Source organism: Pecten maximus, chromosome 9 (genome assembly GCF_902652985.1).
Source record: "Pecten maximus chromosome 9, xPecMax1.1, whole genome shotgun sequence".
Lineage (NCBI taxonomy): Eukaryota > Metazoa > Mollusca > Bivalvia > Pectinida > Pectinidae > Pecten > Pecten maximus.
Window position 1 is genome coordinate 40145048 of NC_047023.1, and position 25397 is coordinate 40170444.

The 25397-nt window shown below is 36.4% G+C and overlaps 1 protein-coding gene across 1 annotated transcript in view; it reads left to right on the top strand.

Annotated features, from left to right (window-relative positions):
- Positions 1-14823: 14823 nt before the first annotated feature.
- LOC117334556 (neuronal acetylcholine receptor subunit alpha-9-like) overlaps positions 14824-25397 on the top strand; it is an 83295-nt gene continuing 72721 nt past the window's right edge. Inside the window, exon 1 of the mRNA XM_033894239.1 lies at positions 14824-15110. The gene's annotated coding sequence lies outside the window, so the exon portion shown is untranslated. The remainder of the gene's footprint in view (positions 15111-25397) is intronic.

Below are 25397 nucleotides of genomic sequence, written 5' to 3' on the forward strand. Positions count from 1 at the left end.
TATGTCATAACGAGAAGCTTTTTTCATAATACCAAAATATCTACCATTTTATCTGACCATGCAATTATGAAAAATTCTACACCTAAATATATACACTAGCATATCACTGCATTGATGTATATTGCAAATGACTTTCAAACGAAGAGACAACTGACAATCAACAAACTCATAGTTTAAGATTGAAATCGAATCCATTACAATATAATTGATCATAGTTGTAGTCGCAATTGGATAACGCCTTCTCATTGGATATACAGAGTACCCCGAACTTCTGTCAAAATAAAAGTGAAATCAAAGACTTCATATGTCTTTGACTTGTTATATTTAAGGTGAGGTTGTAATATGACTTAAACAATAGCAGCAGGTAAAACGCCGTATTAACACAACAGACTTACATGGAGACACTTGGAAAGGTACAAGGACAGTAAGCCCATGCGTTCCTGTAGGAGAAGTGTCGGATATAACAATAGACTTTATAACCTGTCTAGAGATGACCCCAGAAACCACACAGTAGTATGTTGATTAAGGAAAATATTTACAAGATTTGCATATGAAATCTCTCTCAAATGAATACTTTGACATAATTTTAACAGTGGTTTTGGGGAAATGGTGTGAATATTTCTCTTTAATAGCATATCGTGTCTTAATGTCAGTTTCCATCTAACACCATGTAATTTAACCCATCGGTATAGCAATGATTCATTATAACGATGGCGAGTTACGTAATCTCGTTGCTATATTCAGGTGATAATTTGAAAAGTTGATATTGCTTTATCGTCTGAATAATAACCTGTTTTTCATACCTAAAGTATCTTTTATATACATCAAAGTAGACATATAGGAATTAGGAAATATCCCAAATTCAGTTGCGATGTACTTGTTGTTCCCTTTCTCCGTCACACCGGTTGGAGCGTCAGCCAGGAGTGCCCTGGGGTTGGGTTTTGCCCTTCCTACATGTCAACATTTGCAGATTAATTAACTCCAGAATCAATGGTATGATGAAGTGGTTTGGACTCATTGGGGAGGAAGGCGATCGTTAATTGATAGGCGCGAACGAAAGAGACGACAGTACGGAAATGTGAAATAACAAATCGATTGCCAATGATACCAAATGCTTGGGTAAACATTTTTATTTCAAAAATACTATGTATTTGATCATACGAACTATCGATTTCGGTGGTTAGGGCATTGAGTGGATACTCTCTATTTTTTTTAAATGATATTGTCATCACAAATTCACCTACGGGTTTTTCACGGTAGATAGTGATTTGCATATCATTTTCAAGAATAATGCAGTTCTTAGTTTACTGTGAATAATGAGAAAGCTAGTAAATCCCAACGAGATGACAAAAAAATTTAAAACAGCATCGGCCACATCTACTATGAGAATGTAGATACAATTACAATGGAAAAGTGAGAAGAGCAGGTACGTCAGAGCAGTAGAAATGAGCAACAAAAGGTCGTGTGAACGATAGGAACGAGGGTAAAGGGGTACACACCGTGGCAGCTCTAATTCACATTGAAGACATTATATGACATCCTTCAAACTAAAACTAAAAAATTAAATTTACTGACATGGAGCCTGACAAAAGAAGTCAAATTTGAATTCTACCAGGGATCGGGGCATCTTCGCTAGCCAAGGCTTCTGATCACGTTACACTCCACGAACCCTTAGCAGATATAGTCGTGTTCAAACCGTCGCGCCCTGGAATCCCAGGGCATCCCATCATATCGCGTTTTACTTTCAGGCTTGGTTTCGAAGTAAACAAAAATTGCGGCGCCCAGTACAAGGCTACCTTGATGACTATGTCATGACATTTTACCTAAATACAAGATGTACATGTACAATATTTTTGGAAAAAAAATTCGAGTGTTCGATCAATTGATGGAAGTTATTGACCACATATCTTATCAAAATGACACAAACCTCAATGTCTGTTTGATAACATCATTGAAGAAGTACATCGGTAATTCTCGTTTTGATTGGTCATACGTTAAGGGTGGTAATTTTGAATCTCGCTAGAGGGCCAGAACTGACGACTATATTTGCCAAGGGTTCGTGTAGTGTAATGTAATCAGAAGCCTTGGCGAGCTAAGATGGGGACAATAGAACACATACAGTCCCTCTGGAAGGTGGCCCTTTAACAGGACAAATATCGCACAGCACCGCATCATATCGGACAGTAGCATATATGTTGAAGAGAACTAAAGGACAAGAATAAGAGACAAAACCAGACAGGAAAAACTGGTATTTTTGGAGAAGCCAATCGCTCGACCTGAGAAGACACATTCTTCTTAAACCCAACGCTACATAAAGATATGCCACTGTAGAGCTTGCTGTACCATGGGGACCAGAACACAAGAGATCCACGAAAGGCAGACAGCGAAGAATGCAGACATGTGAGAACAGTGCACGGATTAAGAATACAGGACAATAAAAATTGGAGCCAGAGTATCTTCATAGAGGTCGTAATGGAAATTGTTAGGATTCATCGGTATCCAGCGAAGAGTTAGTCACCAGGTAATCAACAACAGGTATCCAGCAGAAGAGTTAGTCACCAGGCAATCAATAACAGGTATCCAGCAGAAGAGTTAGTCACCAGGCAATCAACAACAGGTATCCAGCAGACGAGTTAGTCACCAGGCAATCAATAACAGGTATCCAGCAGAAGAGTTAGTCACCAGGCAATCAACAACAGGTATCCAGCAGACGAGTTAGTCACCAGGCAATCAACAACAGGTATCCAGCAGACGACTTAGTCACCAGGCAATCAACAACAGGTATCCAGCAGAGTTAGTCACCAGGCAATCAACAACAGGTATCCAGCAGAAGAGTTAGTCACCAGGCAATCAACAACAGGTATCCAGCAGAAGAGTTAGTCACCAGGCAATCAACAACAGGTATCCAGCAGAAGAGTTAGTCACCAGGCAATCAACAACAGGTATCCAGCAGAAGAGTTAGTCACCAGGCAATCAATAACAGGTATCCAGCAGAAGAGTTAGTCACCAGGCAATCAACAACAGGTATCCAGCAGACGAGTTAGTCACCAGGCAATCAACAACAGGTATCCAGCAGAAGAGTTAGTCACCAGGCAATCAACAACAGGTATCCAGCAGAAGAGTTAGTCACCAGGCAATCAACAACAGGTATCCAGAGAAGGGTTAGTCACCAGGCAATCAACAACAGGTATCCAGCAGAAGAGTTAGTCACCAGGCAATCAACAACAGGTATCCAGCAGAAGAGTTAGTCACCAGGCAATCAACAACAGGTATCCAGCAGAAGAGTTAGTCACCAGGCAATCAACAACAGGTATCCAGCAGAAGAGTTAGTCACCAGGCAATCAACAACAGGTATCCAGCAGAAGAGAAGGCGTCCTGTCGATTATGGATGAGATGCAACAGCAGTAGCTTGAAGGCAGAGTATTGAGGGCACTGATCAACTCTTGTTGACTCACTATTTCGATGACGTTCCCGGTATAGGGATGAAACATCAATCGACGGATGGACTCTCGGTTGATGTGACCCAGCATTATAACATCACCGCTGTTTGCAGATTACGGGTTTTGTTTTCTTAACATGAGAAGTCGAACAAAAGTGATGACAACGTAACTGTTCTGAATAACAACAAGCATAAATCATGTCAAACTATATCACATAACTTTTAAGGGTATCATGTTGAATATAACTAACTTCTGGCCGATCAGTAAAGATAAGGGCATCGCGCGTGAGTTTTAAGTGTAAATCAGGTTAGTATTGATAAGGGAATCGCGCGTGAGTTTTAAGTGTAAATCAGGTTAGTATTGATATGTGAGATGAATAAAAAAAAAATCAAATACTATATTGATCGTTTCTATATAGACCCCAAAAAATATATCCCTTTCAATTGGGAAAGCAAACAAGTTCCACCCCTTAAACATGTTTTATGGAGAGAACTTTAATATAGGCTTAAGCCTGATGTTCAATCCAATTGATTTCCAATAAAATACGTTGAAATGAAAATGAAATGTACAAGAATAAATAAATAAAAGAGAAACATAGCGTACCATTCATGTGCCTGAATATTATTTCATAATAGCATATTATTACATTAAATACAGATGTATTATTGGATTCCAACAAATCAGAAATATAATGTCATTTTAACGTTTTTGTGTTGACATGTGATTCCTTTGTTACATCAAATACTTCAAGGGCTCATCGTATTCCCATAGATCAAGAGTTATTTGCAGTGTCCCCAGCGAGAAACAGATTTGCATTTCCCATATCTACAACATTTAGGTCAATGTTAGAATGATAGCTTAACGAGTGTACATTATCGACACCTCATCCCCAACATGCCAAGGCCAGAGAGGGTCAGAGTCGCATTTTTCACTGAACATTATTCCATTAGCGGCGTAACACAATTTCTTCTTTTGCATCATTTACCAGATAAATTCATTGACATATTCCATTGATATCGTCACGACAGGACCGAAAAGAGACACGGTTTCTTAGCTAGACGATCATGACATACTTCCTGGTCTGTGAGCTCTAAACCTATAGCAATACACACTATAGCGAAGAACGGAACGGACTGACAGTGCCCTTTATTTAATCAGGAAGTCCTGTAACGAAACGGAAGTTAAATATTTGAGATAAATAATTATCGTGGACCATAGTGACCCAGCAACAATAAGCGAATAATAGTTTTCATTGTTTGTGTTTAACTAATTTTGCAATAACCTTGAGTTCAGAAATGCCAAATTAAATGACAATAATGGAAAATGTATATTATATTATATACCAAAGAGATTACTTATGATTGATCTTATATCATAAATAGAAAACAGGTCGTTCTTGCAGCTGTGCTGTTAACCTATATGAGTGGACCTTGTGAAACATAAATGTCTTCAATCATTGTTACCTTTACACGTGTTATCTCCCTCTATAACTCACCACTAGCTAAACACGTATTTCTTAGAAAAATGTTAATCGCAAAGGCTCATATACTTTTGTGGAGCGTTAATACATTGTGGAGAGTATATTCTAAAGTAGAAGTCAATGAAATAAATGAAATTAATTTGCATAGTCCCCTATGACCTGTATGTCTAAAACAAGTAGTTTTAATTGATCAACCACATGCATGATATTGGTAACAATGGAGTAATGAAGCCCGTTATGGGAATAAGACAAGCTATTGAAACAAGACTGTTGCTGAAAGGGCTCTCTATATTTATTGGCAATGTCTGCAAAATACACAAGCTTGAAGACATATATTTTCTTTAAAAACAAATGTTGTGACAAATGAATACATTAATGTGCAAATTAAGAATAAAACAAATTATCAGCTGTTTGTTTTACTTGAATTTTTCAGTGAAGTAAGCGGCAGAAACTATGTAAGTTGAAACGAAAAATAAAATAAGTGAATAGGGCAATACAAATATGAATACTATGAGAGGGAGATGTAGTTGCCACATAATTGGGTAAATCAATAAATTGAAATTTAATTCAAATAAAGGTGATATCTTCTTTGTTTTTGCAGTTTATCTTTCTGAACCTCTGCAATTAATCGTAAGTATTTAAAGGCAACATTCTTGGGGGAAATCTTGTTGCTTAACTAGCTGCCGAGAAAAAGGAATCCTAGCAGATAGAAATTGCTGCCATTGCTCTTCTTTTTTCCCCTGTGATGCAGTCAAACACAAATACTGTTTAAAAGATAATACAACCTGATTATTTCGTATAACTCACTTTGTTCATCAGTGGTCTTCCGTTTTGTAAGATAATGCTACTACTGTTGTTTTCCTGTCCTTCTTTAATAACAGAGAATGGTTAGTGACAATGCTATTGCAATGGCCGCTTCCATGTTATCATTGAGATATTTGAAAATTAAATAAGAGACCCGACCCCTATGTTAACCTCGCCTTATACTAAAGAAGTACAAGAAAACTACCATGCCCTTATAATTCGCTTTATATTTGTGTCTACAATAGTGAGGTCATTACGACAAGAACCATTGAATCCAGTGCATTCTTTTAGTGTGTGTAGTCTCCGGGGATACATAGCGATTCATGTATTTATCATCATAATTAAACCCAGACCCATGGTACCAAATTTTTGGTAATATCTTCAAACAAAAGAACATGTAGGCACTCTAAGAAAATAAGCGGGTGAAGTTTTTCATCGACTAAGTATGAAATTGTCAGTGGTATTATTAAAACACAAATGCTTTGGCAGCACATGGATAGGAAAACAATACCGTTGTTAAGTCAGTCCTTGTAATAAACCCTTCCAGGAGACAAGTTCTCCCGTTTTTAAATACAGTTACACCAAGTCAATCCAACATCAGATTGTCGGAATAAACAAGTTCAATATTTCATATTGTCTTTTTGCTATATTGCTTTGATTAAATTGCTATTACTTCATATTACATATACAGAAAATTATATATAATCCACCTGATTGCTATAGAATGTCTGTGTTTTCATAAATATAGATGAATACAAGATTAGCATTAAATTTATTCTAAGGAAAAGGATCGCAAAATCATTATGCAGATCAATTTGACATTAAACTGCATATTGTTGAAGCTTTTCCTTTTTTGTCATTTGTACATACAGTAAATATGATATTTGTTAACATTTCATTTCGACTTTTTTCAGTGTTATAAATATATTACAAACAGTTTCTGTTTTGCATTTATTGTAAAAACAATGTTCAGACCATGAGTAATTGTTTGAAAATGTAAAAACAAAATTAAATATAAAACCATAAATGAAGTTTACAATGCACCAATTATTGCTTTCAGAATAGAGTCTGGTTTTAACTCACACTAAGTACCAGGAATGATGCGATTTTAATTGCTATGCACTTTATCTTAAAATTTTTTACCTTTCACCGTTCATCCATAACAAAATAACATTTATTTTAATAAATTGATTGACAACAGATGCAGTATGTGAAGAACTTTGAAACACAGTTTATGTTGCCATCTTCAGAAGTCGCCCTTAGTTGTGTGATCTTCAGAGGTCGCCGTTAATGTTGCCATGCTTCAGAGTTCGAACTTTATGTTGTTGTGTTTTAGATGTCGCCCTTGAAGTTGCCATGCCTCAGATGTCGCCATTAATGTTGCCATGCCTCAGATGTCGCCATTAATGTTGCCATGCCTCAGATGTCGCCATTAATGTTGCCATGCCTCAGATGTCGCCATTAATGTTGCCATGCCTCAGATGTCGCCATTAATGTTGCCATGCCTCAGATGTCGCCATTAATGTTGCCATGCCTCAGATGTCGCCATTAATGTTGCCATGCCTCAGATGTCGCCATTAATGTTGACATGCCTCAGATGTCGCCATTAATGTTGCCATGCCTCAGATGTCGCCATTAATGTTGCCATGCCTCAGATGTCGCCATTAATGTTGCCATGCCTCAGATGTCGCCATTAATGTTGCCATGCCTCAGATGTCGCCATTAATGTTGACATGCCTCAGATGTCGCCATTAATGTTGCCATGCCTCAGATGTCGCCATTAATGTTGCCATGCCTCAGATGTCGCCATTAATGTTGACATGCCTCAGATGTCGCCATTAATGTTGACATGCTTTAGAGGTCGCCCTTTATGTTGCTATATTTCATAGAATAAGACTTATGGTTATGCCTGTATATGTTGTTTAGATATGTCTATATATATATATATCACTGTGGATAAGACTAATGGTTAGACCCGTATATGTTGTTACCCTGCCGCATCCTCTTATGTCCATCAATGAGTTAAAAATACGGTATCATTGAAGGTTTGAGCTTTCCATCTTTCAATGAACTAAATAGAGTATTGCTTTGTTGATATCCGTTGTCTTCAATTTCTCTACTTTTTACGTAGTAGTATGATAGATTGTAGTCTAAAATAAATATCTTCTGATACTGCTATTGAGTTGCAACGTTATCTTTTAATTCGATATGGTCATTATGAAATAACACTTCTCAAATGATGATTTTTTTTCAGTAGCCGGGGGCATATTAGTAACGCTAGAAGATATGTATTGGTTGCTATCAAACCATGCAATATACATTTCATGATGTCTCCATGATGACAAAAAAAAGTTGAAACGTTGATAACTTAACGATACCCTCGGGATAAATATCATCAATATCGTAATAAATAAAGATTGATCTGTAGCTTGTTAATATGTGTGCGAGCTGGAATATATGGGAACTGACGTGAAATCTTTATAGATGTACTTTAATTAAGTCTATGTAAATTTCTGTTCAGAATAGTTTCCAATTAAAATCATCCAAAGAATAACACTGCATGAGAATTATCATCAAAATTATTCATTGTCAGACAATTTTTGTAATTCAAACCTGAATTATCTCTTAGGATAAGTGTACTGTGTGTTCAGTGGAACATCTTAAGTAGCATGACACTTTATACACGCACTTCTAAAGTGCAGGTTAATGCAGTTTGAAAATCGATATTTACAACAATATATACGTGTACATATAGCTCTACTTAATTCTTAATTCGTCATTTTAACAAGAATAGATTAAGTTTTTGGTACAATGGAAAAAATTGAGATGTATTCGAAGCAAGATTTCTTCACCACATACAAATAGTCGGATCAGCAACATTATAAACCGAAATTATTCTAGAAAAAAGCATGTTTTAAGAGATATAAGCGAAACTGTCCTTATATAATAGGTTAACAGCACTGATCGTTCTCTCTACTGAATATATCAACCAGGGCATAAATAGTAGTTGCAGAATATCGCGGTATATAAAAAGGTGGTTGGTAACATAATATTCGGGGATAATACGACCAGGTGTGACGGAGGGGTGAGCTAGCGGCTTCTGCTTTCAACTAAACACCACCTAGGTAGCTCAGGTTACAATATGACGCTCTGTGTTAATTTGAGTTTTTTTCAGATGTTTTCTATAAGCACACTTCGACAATAACGAACTTTTTGACTTTTGGTTTAGATAGCAAAGTCACAATTTTATTTCTAAAAACGATGTTATATTGACATGGTATTGCCATAATTAACAAACACAAAACGTACGATATAACTAGGTAGATTTGTCCATGTTGTTTAACAAATAAAACATCCTTTTACTAAGAACATTTTCTGTGTAATTTACGTATATAAACACTGTAATTGCAACATATAAGGTGTAAAGTATGTACCCGTTATCTGGTGTAAACCGCTGGGGAATCCTGTAGGTAAGTAAAAATCGTTACGTTTACGACTTGCAAACGCAATGATGGTCACACCAACATCTGGCACGTCAAATAGAACAGTACCGAAATGATATATATCATCACTGTATGTTTGACATTTTCAGACTTGGTTGGCTTGTACTAATGCGAGTTGTAGTAGATTATGGGTAGAACGGAGTAGTCCCGCTGGTGTACTCTTGGACGACAGCTAACGTTCAAAGTGCGCGTATAACTAACGGTTCATGAAATAAAAGGCTGTATGTATCTTACGTAACAAAAGCCTTCAGTGATATTCATCTGAGAACAGCTCCGTTTAAATTACTTCTCCGTGATATGAAAAAGTCGTTAACAATGGAAAATGATACCCGCTTTCATTAGCGTTACAGTAATTCCATCACAGCCTGGCAGTTAATGAGAAAAGCTTAAATCTTTTAGACCCGACAAATTTGATATTTATAGTGTAAGCACAAATTTGTCTTCCAAATGCGTTTTCTGTACACCAGTACATAAAGCATAATTTGTTTCAATCACAAAATTTGAATGCATTTGGTATATTGCGTATTTCGTTTCGTTTAATGAAATGCGGGACCGTTTGGGATTTTAGCTCCGTTTTGCACTTAACGACGTACGGTATTCCTATCGCGGGTGTTGTGATATACATGGGGGATGTAACGGTTGTAAAGCGTCAGTAAGATCAGTTTGGTGGAGTAATTATGTTGTTACCTGGTGTAGTATTGTGTTGTTACTTGGTGTATTATTGTGTTGTTACCATGTGTAGTATTGTGTTGTTACCTGGTGTAGTACTGTGTTGTTACCAGCTGGTGTAGTATTGTGTTGTTACCTGGTGTAGTACTGTGTTGTTACCTGGTGTAGTACTGTGTTGTTACCTGGTGTAGTATTGTGTTGTTACCTGGTGTAGTATTGTGTTGTTACCATGTGTAGTACTGTGTTGTTACCTGGTGTAGTATTGTGTTGTTACCTGGGGTAGTACTGTGTTGTTACCTGGTGTAGTATTGTGTTGTTACCTGGTGTAGTACTGTGTTGTTACCTTGTGTGGTACTGTGTTGTTACCTGGTGTGGTACTGTGTTGTTACCTGGTGTAGTATTGTGTTGTTACCTGGTGTAGTATTGTGTTGTTACCTGGTGTAGTATTGTGTTGTTACCTGGTGTAGTATTGTGTTGTTACCTGGTGTAGTACTGTGTTGTTACCTGGTGTAGTACTGCGTTGTTACCTGGTGTAGTATTGTGTTGTTACCTGGTGTAGTATTGTGTTGTTACCTGGTGTAGTACTGTGTTGTTACCTGGTGTAGTATTGTGTTGTTACCTGGTGTAGTATTGTGTTGTTACCTGGTGTAATATTGTGTTGTTACCTGGTGTAGTATTGTGTTGTTACCTGGTGTAGTATTGTGTTGTTACCTGGTGTAGTACTGTGTTGTTACCTGGTGTAGTATTATGTTGTTACATGGTGTAGTATTGTGTTGTTACCTGGTGTAGTATTGTGTTGTTACCTGGTGTAGTATTGTGTTGTTACCTGGTGTAGTATTGTGTTGTTACCTGGTCTAGTACTGTATTGTTACCTGGTGTTGTACTGTGTTGTTACCTGGTGTAGTATTATGTTGTTACCTGGTGTAGTATTGTGCTGTTACCTGGTGTAGTACTGTGTTGTTACCTGGTCTAGTACTGTATTGTTACCTGGTGTATTATTGTGTTGTTACCTTGTGTAGTACTGTGTTGTTACCTGGTGTTATATTGTGTTGTTACCTGGTGTAGTATTGTGTTGTTACCTGCTGTGGTATTGTGTTATTACCTCGTGTGGTACTGTGTTGTTACCTGGTGTGTACTCCTTTGTGGTTACCTGTTGTAACAGCAGTGATCCATTATCTGCATAGAAAGGTTTAACATTTAGGTATATACATAATGATATGATAGCAACACTAGGGAAATATGCCCCTTCATATGCTACAGTGAAAATGTGGATGGCGAAATTCAAGCGCTGCCGACAGAGCCTTGAAGATGACCCCCGTCCTGGAAGGTGTGTCAATATTGCAACCCCAGAAATGTTCAATATAGTTCATGGTATTGCTATGACTGACAGACGTGTCACAGAAAGATACATGTATATAGCAAGTAGAATTGGCATTTCACAGGAAAGAGTACATTTCATTCTGACCGAGGATCTTGCAATGAGACCAGTTGATCAGAAGCAAACCATGCATGCGCCCATTAACGCGTGCTAATCGTTACCCTTTTGGGGAAGTGGGTGACTTTCTGAACGGCCAAGAAAAGCAGTTCCATAAAAGTGGCATTGATGCCCTTAAACACCGCTGGCAAAAGTGTATAGTTACTGAAGTTACAAAGTTCAAATCCTTCAATATGAGGCTCACAACATATCAAACAGCCCTCGTATGTGGTAGTTTATATATGGTCGTGTATGTTAGTATATATATGGTAGTGTATAGTAGTGTATATATGGTAGTTTATGTTAGTGTATGGAAGTGTATGTATGGTAGTATATGGTAGGGTATCGTAGTGTATCCTTGTGTTTAGTAGATAATACGTATAACATTCTGTATTGTTTCTGTGACAATACTGGAACAGGAAATAATTTAATTATTATTATTTATTGGACGTTTTATCGGAAGTTGAATCAACACGATATCAATATAGCCCACGCAAACCAGCGCAATTTTGAGCTCTTGAGAACAGCTTCGCACAAGTTGTACGTGTCTCCAATTGTTATATAGCCTATTCCTCACTCCTTAAAAGCAATTCGCCATTAAGGTGACGACAACATTCTGATGGACAATATATCGGGCCTTGACCGCCAGTAAACGCGAGATGTTACACTACCCGGTTGTTGAAGGCCCTTGGTACCTTACCTTGTCTAGACCTGATCAGCGGCAGCACTTAGACACTCAACCCCAGTAACATCTAGTGTAGCCATCCTGTTACCGTAGTACAGCCAATACTGCTAGTCTCCTGAGGCGTGTGCACTAACGCATTCTTTTTTCAATGACACATGTGTGTCTTTTCCTTTGTGGCCTAAATTTTTAAAATATGTGACAATTACCCCAATTGCACAGGAAACACAGTCAACTAGGCAGCCTTGATTTGTAACACGGCAATAAAGATAAAAGCAGATGTGTTTAACTCCATGGTTGAAGAATTACGGATTTGTCTGATAGTTAACGCAATTTGATTACGTCATGGAGGTCAACGTGATTACTTGAGTCAAGGTTAAACTGAAAACCAGATTCGCTGCCGGCTTCATTGCAAAAAAAATACTAAAAAAATAGACAATTCAAAATATAAAAGAAAAATCTAAAAATATTAGGGTACAAAATTACACAAATGATACATGTTAAAAGTAAAGTGTTAAGCACTGCTAAAAAATGTATAATGCATCACATGATGTTCAAAGGCTTGTGTCTATGTAGGTCAAAGTGATTTTACATAGAATATCATTCACGGTTTATCTCCTAATCCCTAAAACATTGACATAGAGTTAACATTCTCTTTATGGTTTTCTGGTAAAGATGGAACTTTAGATCCCGCTATCTCGAAATGTCTGCTTATTGACTTCCATGAGGCTTACAATACGGAGAACAGCATCAACAGTGATACCAAAAGTGAACACTTATTGTTTATATCTACATGTATCGACACTGGGCCTAGTTTTATTCCCCTGTTATAGGTACCGGGCTGTAGATTTTGTTGTTGTTATAGTTTCACTACCCTGACTAATACAGCACAATGTATCGGATCCACACGGGGCTCAATATTGGTAAAGTTGCTGAGGCTAATTTTACAGTTATCATTTATTGTTAATTATGTCGCAGTCTCAGATAATAATTTGTTACAATGTACAACTATCATATAGAATGATGATGCCATTTTAAAAGAGAAATATCTTAACTATCTAATCTGATTGACGTATAGGGTTTACTTTCCTTGCCTTTCTAATTTGATTGACGTATAAGGATAACTGTCCTTGCCTATCCTATCTGATTGACGTATAGGGTTTAGTTTGCTTGCCTTCATACTATCATACTAAGGTTGGTTTCTACTGGTTTGCAGTCTGGATTTTCAGGCCATTTTCACCTTACATCATTACCGAGTCCCAGAAGACCGAATAAAATTTATGATGTCGTCTGATACATATTTCGGTAATGACCTTCCAAACTAAGGCCACTCAGGGGAGCAGAAAAATGTCTTCTATAGACAGGTTGGTCTTTACAGATTAGCATATAGGTGCAATAAAAAGTTGAATGCTCGGAAACCAGGACATGCGGTCCTGTAGACGGGTTCTGGTTAGACAACAGAGAAACCAGGACACGCGGTCCTGTAGACGGGTTCTGGTTAGACATCAGAGAGAAATCAGAATACGTGGTCCTGTAGACGGGTTCTGGTTAGACAACAGAGAGAAACCAGAAAACGTGGTCCTGTAGACGGGTTCTGGTTAGACAACAGAGAAACCAGGACACGCGGTCCTGTAGACGGGTTCTGGTTAGACAACATAAAAACCAGGACACGCGGTCCTATAGAAGAGGTCTTGGTAGACAGGAGAAGTTTAGGGCACGTTCCACACTATCACCTAATTCATTTTCAAATCTTTTGAGCAGCTCAATGCACCCAAGGTATGCTTTGAATATGTCAATGTGAAAACTATTCCGAAATAAAATTTCTTAAATTAAATAGGAAACCACGATTTCATGTTTATTTCCAGCTCCTTCAGAATGCCCGCATATGCCAAAAAACGTGTTTCATGGATTAAAGTTTGCAGATGGCCCGACCGGCACATCACCCGCGGTTTTTAAGTATATCATGCATTGCAATTGACCTAGTTCACTATATACTATATGTTTATAAACATCAGTGTTACAGAGTGCATCACTGCCTCCGGTAGGGGTCGAACTCTGGACCTCTGGCTTACTTGTCGTATACTCAACCGATAGGGCTAAGGAGAATATCTTTAGTGTAGGCGAGCGGTTTATTTCGGCAAGTATTTACCAGGGCTACGTAAGACTATATACCCCTTTCAACAAATCACTTAATATAACATATATACCTACAGGGCTAACGTAGGTACACTGAGTATTTCGACCTTCCATATTGGATCTGGCTTCATCAACGTTCTTTATCTTAAGAAAATTACTTAATTCTAAGTTGTCAAAAGGAAAGCATTATTTGGTTTAAGAAAATCTTAGTTAAAGTACTGTCCTTGAGTTGTATAATGATTCCCTTTAGAACGTTAAGAGATCACATTGAGTTTAGGGACATTGATACAATCCCTGCATGATTCATGCCACACTAACCCGTACATGTACCGACCTTTATCGTATTCCAAAACTCGTATTGAAATCATTTAACATCACCACTTTACATTTTTCAGATTGTCGAAAGGATGGTGGTATTATGTTTACTTCCCGGCGTCACCCATCACCAGATCACATGCTACAACAACTATATGTACTGGAGTTTTGTCCCTAACGAGATAACTTCAACAACTGTGTATGCTGATCTTTAAGAGAACTAATTGCACACTAGCTATGCTACAGTGGCTGCTAACTAGACATTGTGAGGCGGAATAGTAGCCGCTTTACACGGTTTTCGGTCAGTTATCAATATCACTGCTTGCAGTAGATTTGATCTCAACAACAGTAGTTGTTGTATACAAAACGCCAATACCGTTATGTGCCGGAAGGTCGATTCTAAGTCATGACTCGGATAACTATTCTATAGTCCGAAGTTGTGAATTATCGCACTGAAGCTGCCTTGAAAAGTCGAGATATGCGTTGCTGTTAGTTATATTGTTACGACTGAGTTTGACTGTATTATGCTCAGTTTGTGTTATTTGTTATTTTGATACAGCTGCTTATAGTTGGCTTTTGTTCTGGATATGAACCACGATTGCTGAAGGTAAGTGTTGAACATTTTAAAACATTTCTAAAATAAATAACAATTTCCATCATCAAATCATACTGCAGACAGTACATGTTATCAAAATGATCACTCAACATATATTTGTCTAAAATCATTTCATTTTATATAATCACATAAACATTTATGCTGCTGTAACGTAACATAGAAAACGAACAAACTTTTTTTTAAATGTATCACGTGATCATGTAATTAAATGTGTTATCAAGGTGCTTACATACAACTTCAATAGACATTTTAATGATAAACATCTGATGTTTTACTTTCAATGTCGGTAATCTACTGCTGGCTATGTAAACAAAAGCAGCGCAGATGTAAACAATCTTATTTTCATTTATAATATCTGTAAACATTACAGAGGAACGTGAGGTACTGTATCGGATACCTTTTAAAGAAAATCGTAAAATCAATAACTTAAAACATGCTTTTCCATTTAATTGCATGAAATGTTTTAATTAATTTAACAGATTCACGTGATAGTGATGCTAAATATTTCTCAGCTAATTTCACGTGCATTATCTCCCGCTGTGCAAATGTGAAATCGCATTAAAAACCAATATTTTTATATTGATTTTAAACAATTCAAATTTAAATTCAAGTGGTAACATTGTACATGTAGAAGTCTAACTGACGGAAATTGCTTTCCTGTCACCGTCAATCAATTGAACCATCTACTCGGCTTTGGAGTCAAGGAATCAAGAAAATCGTTCTTAATATTCAAGCTGCTTTATATGTTGTAAATAACGATTACTTCACGCGTTTATACCAAACGATATTATTTCAATATATAGAGCCCTCTTTTGCTTGTAAATATCAAATCTTAAAATCATTCGTAGAAAATGTTTTCCCGTCCTTTTTTGTTATCACACTTTTTTTTTATTATTTCTGTACTCTTGGTATGACTTGACACTTATAGGTAGTATGTAGTATGTGTAGAGATATGGCGTGTAGATAAGTAGTGTAACACGCGAGTCTGGGTTCGAGTTATCCCGGGTTTGTCCATATGTTCTTCGGTGCTGGGGACCTGATAAACAAGAGAACTATGCTATACACGTGTAGATAACAGGTTTGGAATGTTATCATTGTTTTATATACAAACAATTGCCTTAATATAGCTATTGACCCCAAGGTCATGGATTATATTGACGTCAAAACGCTTCATGATATTTTCCCTTGACGGAACTTAAACTCTGGTGTATACATGTTTGATGTATAGTAGTATCTTACATATAATCATATACGAATCCCTATTTTGTGGATAATGTGTTATATCTGTTAATAAACTCTCATTGAGAACGAGGTTTCATTTTGATTTGACCTATATTACATGTTTTGTAGTATTTGGTAGTATGTCTCAAGGAAAGATAGGAATATCAAAGATAAACAAGGAACTGTATTTAAATCAACCCTTTCTTGTGAAAAAATTGTACATCTACCTATGTAATATCATGTCATAATGAATTACTGCATGGGGTTTAAATTGTGATATCACAACTTTGACAATACAATGACGTCATCGTCATGAAGGTGTCCTCGCGAAAAATCCCATGGTAGTCAAAGACGATGCTTTCAGACATTGACAAAACGTCTTTCTTGATATATAAAAGAGACTTTAAATGCACGTCTTTGATTCCTACCAAAGTTGTAATAACTTTTGGAAAAAATACGTTCTGTAAATTATTATTCGAAAATATGTTAATGTATAATTATCTTTTTTCTTTGTGCACATTTGATAGATTTATTATTATTTTTCAAACTGGCATATGAGCATATCTGCACAAAATAATGACTGGCTGGTATAGGCATATCTACATTTGGTAAAGTGCATTCATTCATAATTGATTTCAAGACGGCCAAACCTTGCACTGAGACTATTAGACTGCAATATTAAATCTGGTTTCTAATGTCCTTGAGGTATTGTTCCTTGCTAAATTAGGAAAATCTAAGTGTCCTGGTGACGTGTTAACAGTGGAAGCATTTAAGTTAATTATAGTCATTTAAATATAGTTAACACAACAAGACTAATTAGCATATGGCTAAAAAGGGAAACATTGCATGATCTGGTAGATATCAATTAGCGACTTCTCTGCGTATACATCTTCCCTGAAAATCAATTTGCTCTACGAGATACAACAATGATGAATATGACAGTTCATTCTAACCATTTCCGTGTCTTCTTTTTCTTTGTATATTGATATACAGTTTATACGATGTAATAGCTGGACACATAAAATTTACACAATCCTTAATAAACTGCTCCAAACGTAGCCAGGTATTGACGATTATCATGATATATTATTAATGTTGTAATTTTATTCTTTAAAGCACTAAAAAGATTATATCCTGTCAATAGAATAATTTATATACATTTTGGTAAATGCATGCGAACATATTTCAACATATACCCGAAGGTTTTTTTCTTACAATGTTATTGTTGTCGAAAGTGAACTATTCATAAATAATTTAAAATGACATTTTTCATTTATTTGCGTAATAATAACTTATTAAAGAAAAAAATGCCGCACTTAAAGTCATAAGAAAAATAGAGACTGGTTCCTATTATAAAGCAAGCAAGGGTGCAGTAACCTGTGGATAGCAGAGCTGTTTAGTACATTATAATTTTCTTTAAGCCATGAGACCAGACGTTCAAGGTTGTGACCTTTTCGGATTTTTACCTTAATTCACCAATGTTGCCGTGGTAACTATCCGTTAATCAAGAGACGATACATAGGCAGTAATCTAGCCACGTAGTTTAGTCTTTTTTCGTTAGGGTCAATGATTGTACATTTCTAAGTTCCAAAAGGTTTCTGAGTAAACCGTTTCATTTATTCGTACAATGCTTTCGTGCTGAGATGTGTTTCCAGTCGAAAAGTTCAAACCAAAATACTTCTAAAGATATATGGCCACATTAGCTTTCCTAATGATACATTTGTACGTAAATGTTCAGTTACCTGGGGGGAGTAGAGTTCGTATCTTCTGACCTTGCTGATAGAAAGAGGTAGACATAAGGAGTAGCTGTCGGAACATAAAAATGACAGGTCATCATCACTGAACTGAAAGGCAATCTTTGGGAAAAGGGCCTACTGAAGCAACAAAGAAACCAGGATGTGTGGATAAAAATATCTTACTCAAAACATGCAAAACCAAATAAACACTTTTACCTAGGAAAAATCTGTTAGAAGATATTATAACAGCAGGCATTCTAGAAGGATAAGCGTCTCATCGATAATTTCGAAATGAGAACGCATTTATGACACCGAATTTGTACATTTGTGCATGCATTAATACAACCAGATCTACAAATGTAACCCATAACAAATAAGATATTTACCATACACCAAAAAGTATAGTTTAGTACACTCAAAAACACATGAGACATCATACACTCATTAAACATAAAAAAAGGAACAAACTTGTATTTTAAAACCATTCTGAATATCATCTATAACCGCAAAAGTTCAGATGAATCATGGACACTGGTGGATGTTGTGGCGTGTTAAAAGAAGTCAGGTCGTTTAGTTTCAAGGCAGAAGAGCCTTTCTAGTGTATTCGTATATAGATAATTGCTATAATTAGGTCATGCTGTTAATTAATAATTACCTGTTTTATAGAGAAGTGGGTGGGGCCTGTATCTGGCTAGTAGTATAGCGTGGTGAATGCTTACCACCGTTAAATGAATAGAAGCAACGTTCAAAGTGTTGTTGAAACTAGAACACACACTCAAACTCTATCACAAGTATCATCAAAGTCAGCAACTCGCTAACCTGTTTGTTGAACTGAAACACTAACTAGATAGGGTGATAGATGAACCTGTATATACATGTATGTACAGTGTTATATGTATCCGATTTATACAGGTTTCAGGGTCATTAATTACGTAGTTTGTTATTCTTTTACGTCCTTACGTATGTAATTCCTATTGATATCATATAGTTATATGGATGGACGGGTTCACATTTGCATTTGTATGTGTGTATGTGTTCCGCCTAATCAGAAAATAGAAAAAATAGCCAAAGAGTATAACGCATGTCGTTACTTTCCATATTTGTAATAATTGCGAACCGCACAGTAAAGATGATATAAGTTATTGTGACATTTCCCATTTCAGCTTAAAGGACACCTTAAAGCAAGGACGATATAAAACAGCCTCTGATTTTTAAAAGTTCCATTTAAACCAATCTTCATTATGTATAGCCCTCTTTTATGATAGATAAGATGTATCTCTCTGATTTGAAGGCTGCGCGCTATTGCTTTTTGCTTTATCGGGCCACAAACGCTTTGGACACTCCATTTAACAAAGCGTTTAGGAGAATCACTTGATCTAAAACCTGCTTCCCATATGTCGTTACAAATCAATACTAGAAGCAAGATAGACCCTGTGGGGGAAATGTGGACCTTGGTTTTCACTTTTATTTAACAGACCTACTCGATGGCCTTGCCTTGGCGTCTATGTTAAGTCCAGAAGATTTTTATGTTTATACATGTCGAACCGCTTTATTGCTATTTATACTAGAAATGTTTCAGAAACAAATGAATTGACATATAATTAAATAGATGTAAACCAAACTAAAAACCCCATTTTGCGCGATTTTCATGTTCTAACTACTACGAGTTATGCAAGTTATGTTTTCCAAAAGACTAGATATTTTCATTTTCTGGATTTGTTTGTCGCTGAACTCCATCATATTTGATAAGTGATATCTTCGGAAAGCACACTGCTTCAGATCAATGGTAATGGAATCCAGACCTGGACAAATTTGCAACATGCTATATTTATATACAGTAATATACCTCCTCTATGTTATTGAATTTCAAGAATTGCTGCATGCAGCCTAAACGTCTTCCTAATATGCTTTTATTTGTTTTAACGGGATATTTTTGGACAACAGAAATAGAAATATTACATTTTACAACCGCCTTTTTAAGATATCTATGCGACCTCTGACGGATTTCTGAAATACATCTTCCATTATTAATGATCATACTCTATAATGTTTAATATGTACTTGGAGTCTGTTCAATTTGGCTACTACTAGCAAGATTGACTTAACGTTAGTTTCTTACCTTCAATCTTAGCGTCACTAATGTGCTATAGAAAGACATAACAGATATATAACTACATGTATATAGTTGAAGGCGCTCTTTATGTGTGAGATGTTGTACACTACTGTTGGGGACTAGATTGTCTCCTTTGTCTTCTTTGGTTATTATATTGTCATGCAGATGTATAACTAGTAGGTCGTAGGGAAGGAACATGGTCTAATGTTACAAAAGACACATTCTATCACCCTCTATCAATGAACACATCCCAAATAATGAATATCCTCATCTTTCTTATTTTGGGCCTATATAAATATCACTTTTTGTGATTTGACCAATCAGAACACTGCTTACAAACGACAATGCGGAAAATAAAGATTTGAAGTTATATGACGTTATAATGTAAGATAGAATACATAACGTCACAATTTTGCGTACATTTGGACATTGATTTGACCAATCAGAACACTGCTTACAAACGACAATGCGGAAAATATAGATTTGAAGTTATATGACGTTATAATGTAAGATAGAATACATAACGTCACGATTTTGCGTACAGTTGTGAGCTGTTGACAAGGGACCGCAATTAATTCTGGGAGAGATTGAGCTGCCTCGGTATATTTTGCTATGAAATGTAATAAACAGAATATCTAACAGTATCTACAGTAATACCAAGTATATTTCACTCGTGCTGCTAATATTTTCCAAAAATACCAAAATATTAGCCACACTTTTAGATATCCTTCTCTATACCCAAATCCCCCACCATATCATGGCGGGGGTAAAAATTACCAATTGGAAATAAGACGCTGAATGCCCAATCTGCTGCTGCAGAGGATTCGTTATTGGCAGCTGATTCGTTATTCGTTATTTAAATCCAAACGTCAAAATGTCAATTAAAAGAAATATCATTTGAACATAAAAAAACTGAATCCCCAATCCGCTGCTGGCAGCGGACTCGTTACTGTATTCGAATCCCCAATCCCCTGCTGGCAGCGGACTCGATATTCGAATCCCCAATCACAATTTATAAGAAAATACTTATATGTAACTGAATCCCCAATCCATTGCTGCAGCGGATTCGTTATTCGAATCCCCAATAACGAATAACGAATCCGCTGCTAACTTCAGTCCGATTAAGACTTTTCGGTGATGAAATACTGATAAGATTAACAGCTCGCCGCGAAACGCCAAAGCATATCTTTAAACTTAAATTTGCGATGACATTTCATTTCTGCAGCATTAGCATTCTAGCAGTTGGCTTCTCATTTATCCCAGATCGAGACAGGTGACGTCAAATGAGTAGTTCGTGTCGTTATCACAAACTGATCTCAATCTTTAATATCAGTTTCCTTGTATTTGATTGTTTATGGAGGCACCCTCCAGACATAATGGAGAGTGTCCTATATAGTGCAGTAGATACATGCTGTAATGTTTTGCTTTCGCGAGCTAGTGATACCAGTTTGGTTTGGTTTGTTTTTGTTTAACGTCCTATTAACAGCCATGGTCATTTAAGGACGTGCCAGGTTTTGGAGGTGGAGGAAAGCCGGAGCACCCGGGTCAGTACCTGGCAACTGCCCCACGTAGGTTTCGAACTCGCAACCCAGTGGTGGAGGGCTAGTGTTAAAGTGTCGATATCAGTTGAATAGGAAAATACATATATACCTACAAGCCAACGTCATACACGTGGAACAGATAATTTAGCCTTTTGATTAGCAACATAAAGTTTATCTTATTTTACTTTTTAACTCTCCGCTTTGCCATACTAATTTTATCATTGAGGTATCGTAATTGTTCATGCAGATATGTTGGTTGTTTATTATGATATACGAAATAAAACATACGGTCAATGTTGAAGTAATAACTTAATGTTTTTATGACTTTAACCGTCTGTTCGTCCATTATTCTGAGTTGTTTACCCTCGTCATTGATTCTCCTTGAAGAGTTGTACAAAAGACAAACCATTATTTGGATCCATACCTCTAAGGTTTATGTAATAACTCGATTAGGTCGCATTAAGCCCCACGTTGTGGGCGTTGATCACTACGTTTTCGTCCTATGGTTCATGTTACAACTGTACTTGTGTACAATGATCAACACATTTGGGACCTATTTGTATTCCGATTTTTATTTTTACTTAAGTTTCGATATCGGGTGTATGATAAGCGATAAATGTATGCCTGTATACACCATGTGATTTGGGTTTAATGCGGGTTATCCTTCTATTTCACATGTATACAGTGTAACATATATATCTTAATTTTCGGTCAAAATGACTCAAGCGGAAAAAGACAGCCTAAAATATAAGATTTCAAGATTTGTATTGACTCACTCAGACACACAAGAATGTGTTACGTAAAACCATCTGTGACAAACAAAAGAAATAAGCATGAAAGATGGATACATACAGTGCATAATACAAGTAACTACACGTGTACATATATGTACATGTACTATTTTCAAATTAACAACATCAATTTCCTTCGAAATAACGCTAGACTGTTCATAATTTGGACATTGCTAATATTCAGCAGACGTTCCAATTTAAAATAGTTGCATTATTTCAGAAAGTAGTGAGTCACATATGTTTTCTTATGTCAGTAATTTCTTTATTTTGACATTGCAACAAATAGTGAAATCCGTCCCCGATACCACTAAAACATAAATTACACAGCCTTTCTTCTCTTACAATACCATGCCTTCGTCCAGTTTCAATGGGAAATTTAATGATTCTATTCTGATCTGATAACTTTGTTTAATAACTCTCAACTGTAATCTGCTTTTTAAATTTGGAATAAAACTGACCTTTTGAAGAAAGTTTCAAAATCTGCAAACTATTTTGTATAAAGGTGTCACATAGACGTTGTCTGATTTCATGCTGATAAAAACTTGCATTCATGTATAATTCATTGACAAAATGTATATAATAACATTATATTAAACTGACACTTTGAAAACGTACAGCAGGGAAATATCAGCATGGAGGAAGAATATGAAGTGTTGAAATTTTAAAGGCAATCATGTATTGGTATACATTATACTCATCGGTTTCCTTAAACCTATAAAATAACTAATACATACAAAAGATCAGCCAGCATTACACTACCTATTCCATACTTGATCTCATATTGTTGGTAAAACGGTTATAAAGTTGGGTTATACTAATACATCGCAAAAACAACAAAAATCATATATCATTGGGCATTGCTTAAGCAATGTTATCCTCTCCTGTTTTTTCGTTTTAGGCACTAGTCCGTTTAGCAGACTTTCCCTTGACAGTCATTTTACGCAGCATGCCATCCGCGAAACGACAGTGAGATACAGGCGGTAAATTATTTACGGATTGCTGGTGAACAGATTGATAAGCAGTAAGCAATATATATATATATATATATATATGCATTCCAAATTGTCGACAAGGCGGATCTGCAGAAATATTGACCGGAGTTTCTGGTTCATCTAAATCTGCATGACGCTTGACTTTAATAATAATATATCATACTTATCGACGGTCGTATGATATATACAATGCGCATCTGTGTTATGAAAATGGATGGAGTCGACTCTGACTGCGGCATATCCTGTTAGATCATGCCTGGAGATTTGTATTGCCGTCTCGTAAACGTTTGCAAACATACGAGTCCCTGTAGTTAGTTAAAAGCGTCAACACTGACCAGATGTGCATTTTTATTGTTGCACTCTGCGTATATACGAGCGGTCTTCTTCTGCGGTACACTGACGTTTGTATTTATCATCATTTTATGATTAACATGATTTTCCTATATTATGTTACAACGCAACAATTCCAAAAGCCGAGGGTTAGACTCGCGATGTATACTTATAACCTCTGAACCCCCATTATATATATGTCAGGAGATGTTTTTGGCGGTTTAGTTTAAGAGAAATATAAAACAAAAACAAATTGCTGTGGTGGAATTTGTTTATTTTAAACTACAAATGCACTTCAGCAAGATGAAAGTCAGCTAATGACGCCTTAATTATGATAAAATATCAAAGGTACATGTATGCGTGATAATGTAATTTCTTTCAAATGAGGCGAAAACAGGTCATGACATATTCAATGAGCGTAAAGTTAAAAGAAAAGTTTCAGCAGCATGTTACTGTTCTACTTCTTAATACAGATATTGTCCAGTTTAGCAGGTTTTAACTGACGATCATGCCAAACGATAACCTACGCGAGCTTTCCAGGGAAGGGTTCGAATGACTTCTTCCCTTAAATGGAATACAATTTAGAGAGGAATTCATTGAAGAGTGCATGTACCAGAAAATGGGAATACGAGAACAAGCTGAATGATATTCCCTGTCGGAGTGGATTACATACACTGGGACCATCAATCGTAAAAGTAAAAGCAGCTAAAAGTAAGAAATGAAAACAAAAAGTCTGTATTTCCTGACCCGATGTCAAAACAACACTAAAAGATTTGTATGACAGGTTTGTGATTGTGCCTGCAGATAAGGCCTCTAATCATTTGATTTTTGTCCGTAAACACTTTATTGCTGGTTTGAGTAGTTGTTCAACTAAGCCTTCATCCATACTTCTTACTACCAGTCTTAGTGCAAGGACATTTCGCTCATTATTGAACCTTTCTTCCATCAAAACCTTTGATTTTCTATTCTTTACACTAACATTCCCCATTCCAAACTGCAATGGTCTTGTGATGAGAGATTTCTTTTCTAAGAAAGGCGAACGGTGATAGACTTAATCTATACGCAGATTTCTTAATAAATACACACGAGTAGAGCTAATAGAAAATACATATAGAAAATAAGATGAAATCGTGAGAAAGATCGAAGTCCTGATCGAAAACATGTTTTTCATGTTAGCTGATCAGATCTTCAAACAGACTATTGGTAGACCCATGGTAACAAACTGTGCCTTTCTGTTGGCTAACATGCTTTTATTTCCCGACGATGGTTATATTTAAGACCTTACAAAGTCCTTCATTTTTATAAGTTAGTACATTGACGATACACTCACACTCTGTATGTTACCTTTGAATAAGAAAACATTCTTGACCATGTCGATCAGATATACGCGTCGCTTACCTCGTCTTTACTTATAACTAAGATGTATGGTAAGCATGATGGTTTCAATTTCTCAATTTCTAATTTTCCCATGCAGTTGGTACAATAATCAAGGACTTGTATGCATCATGACGATTTCTGACACCTTTTCGACTACTGACGGAGAAATAAACCATT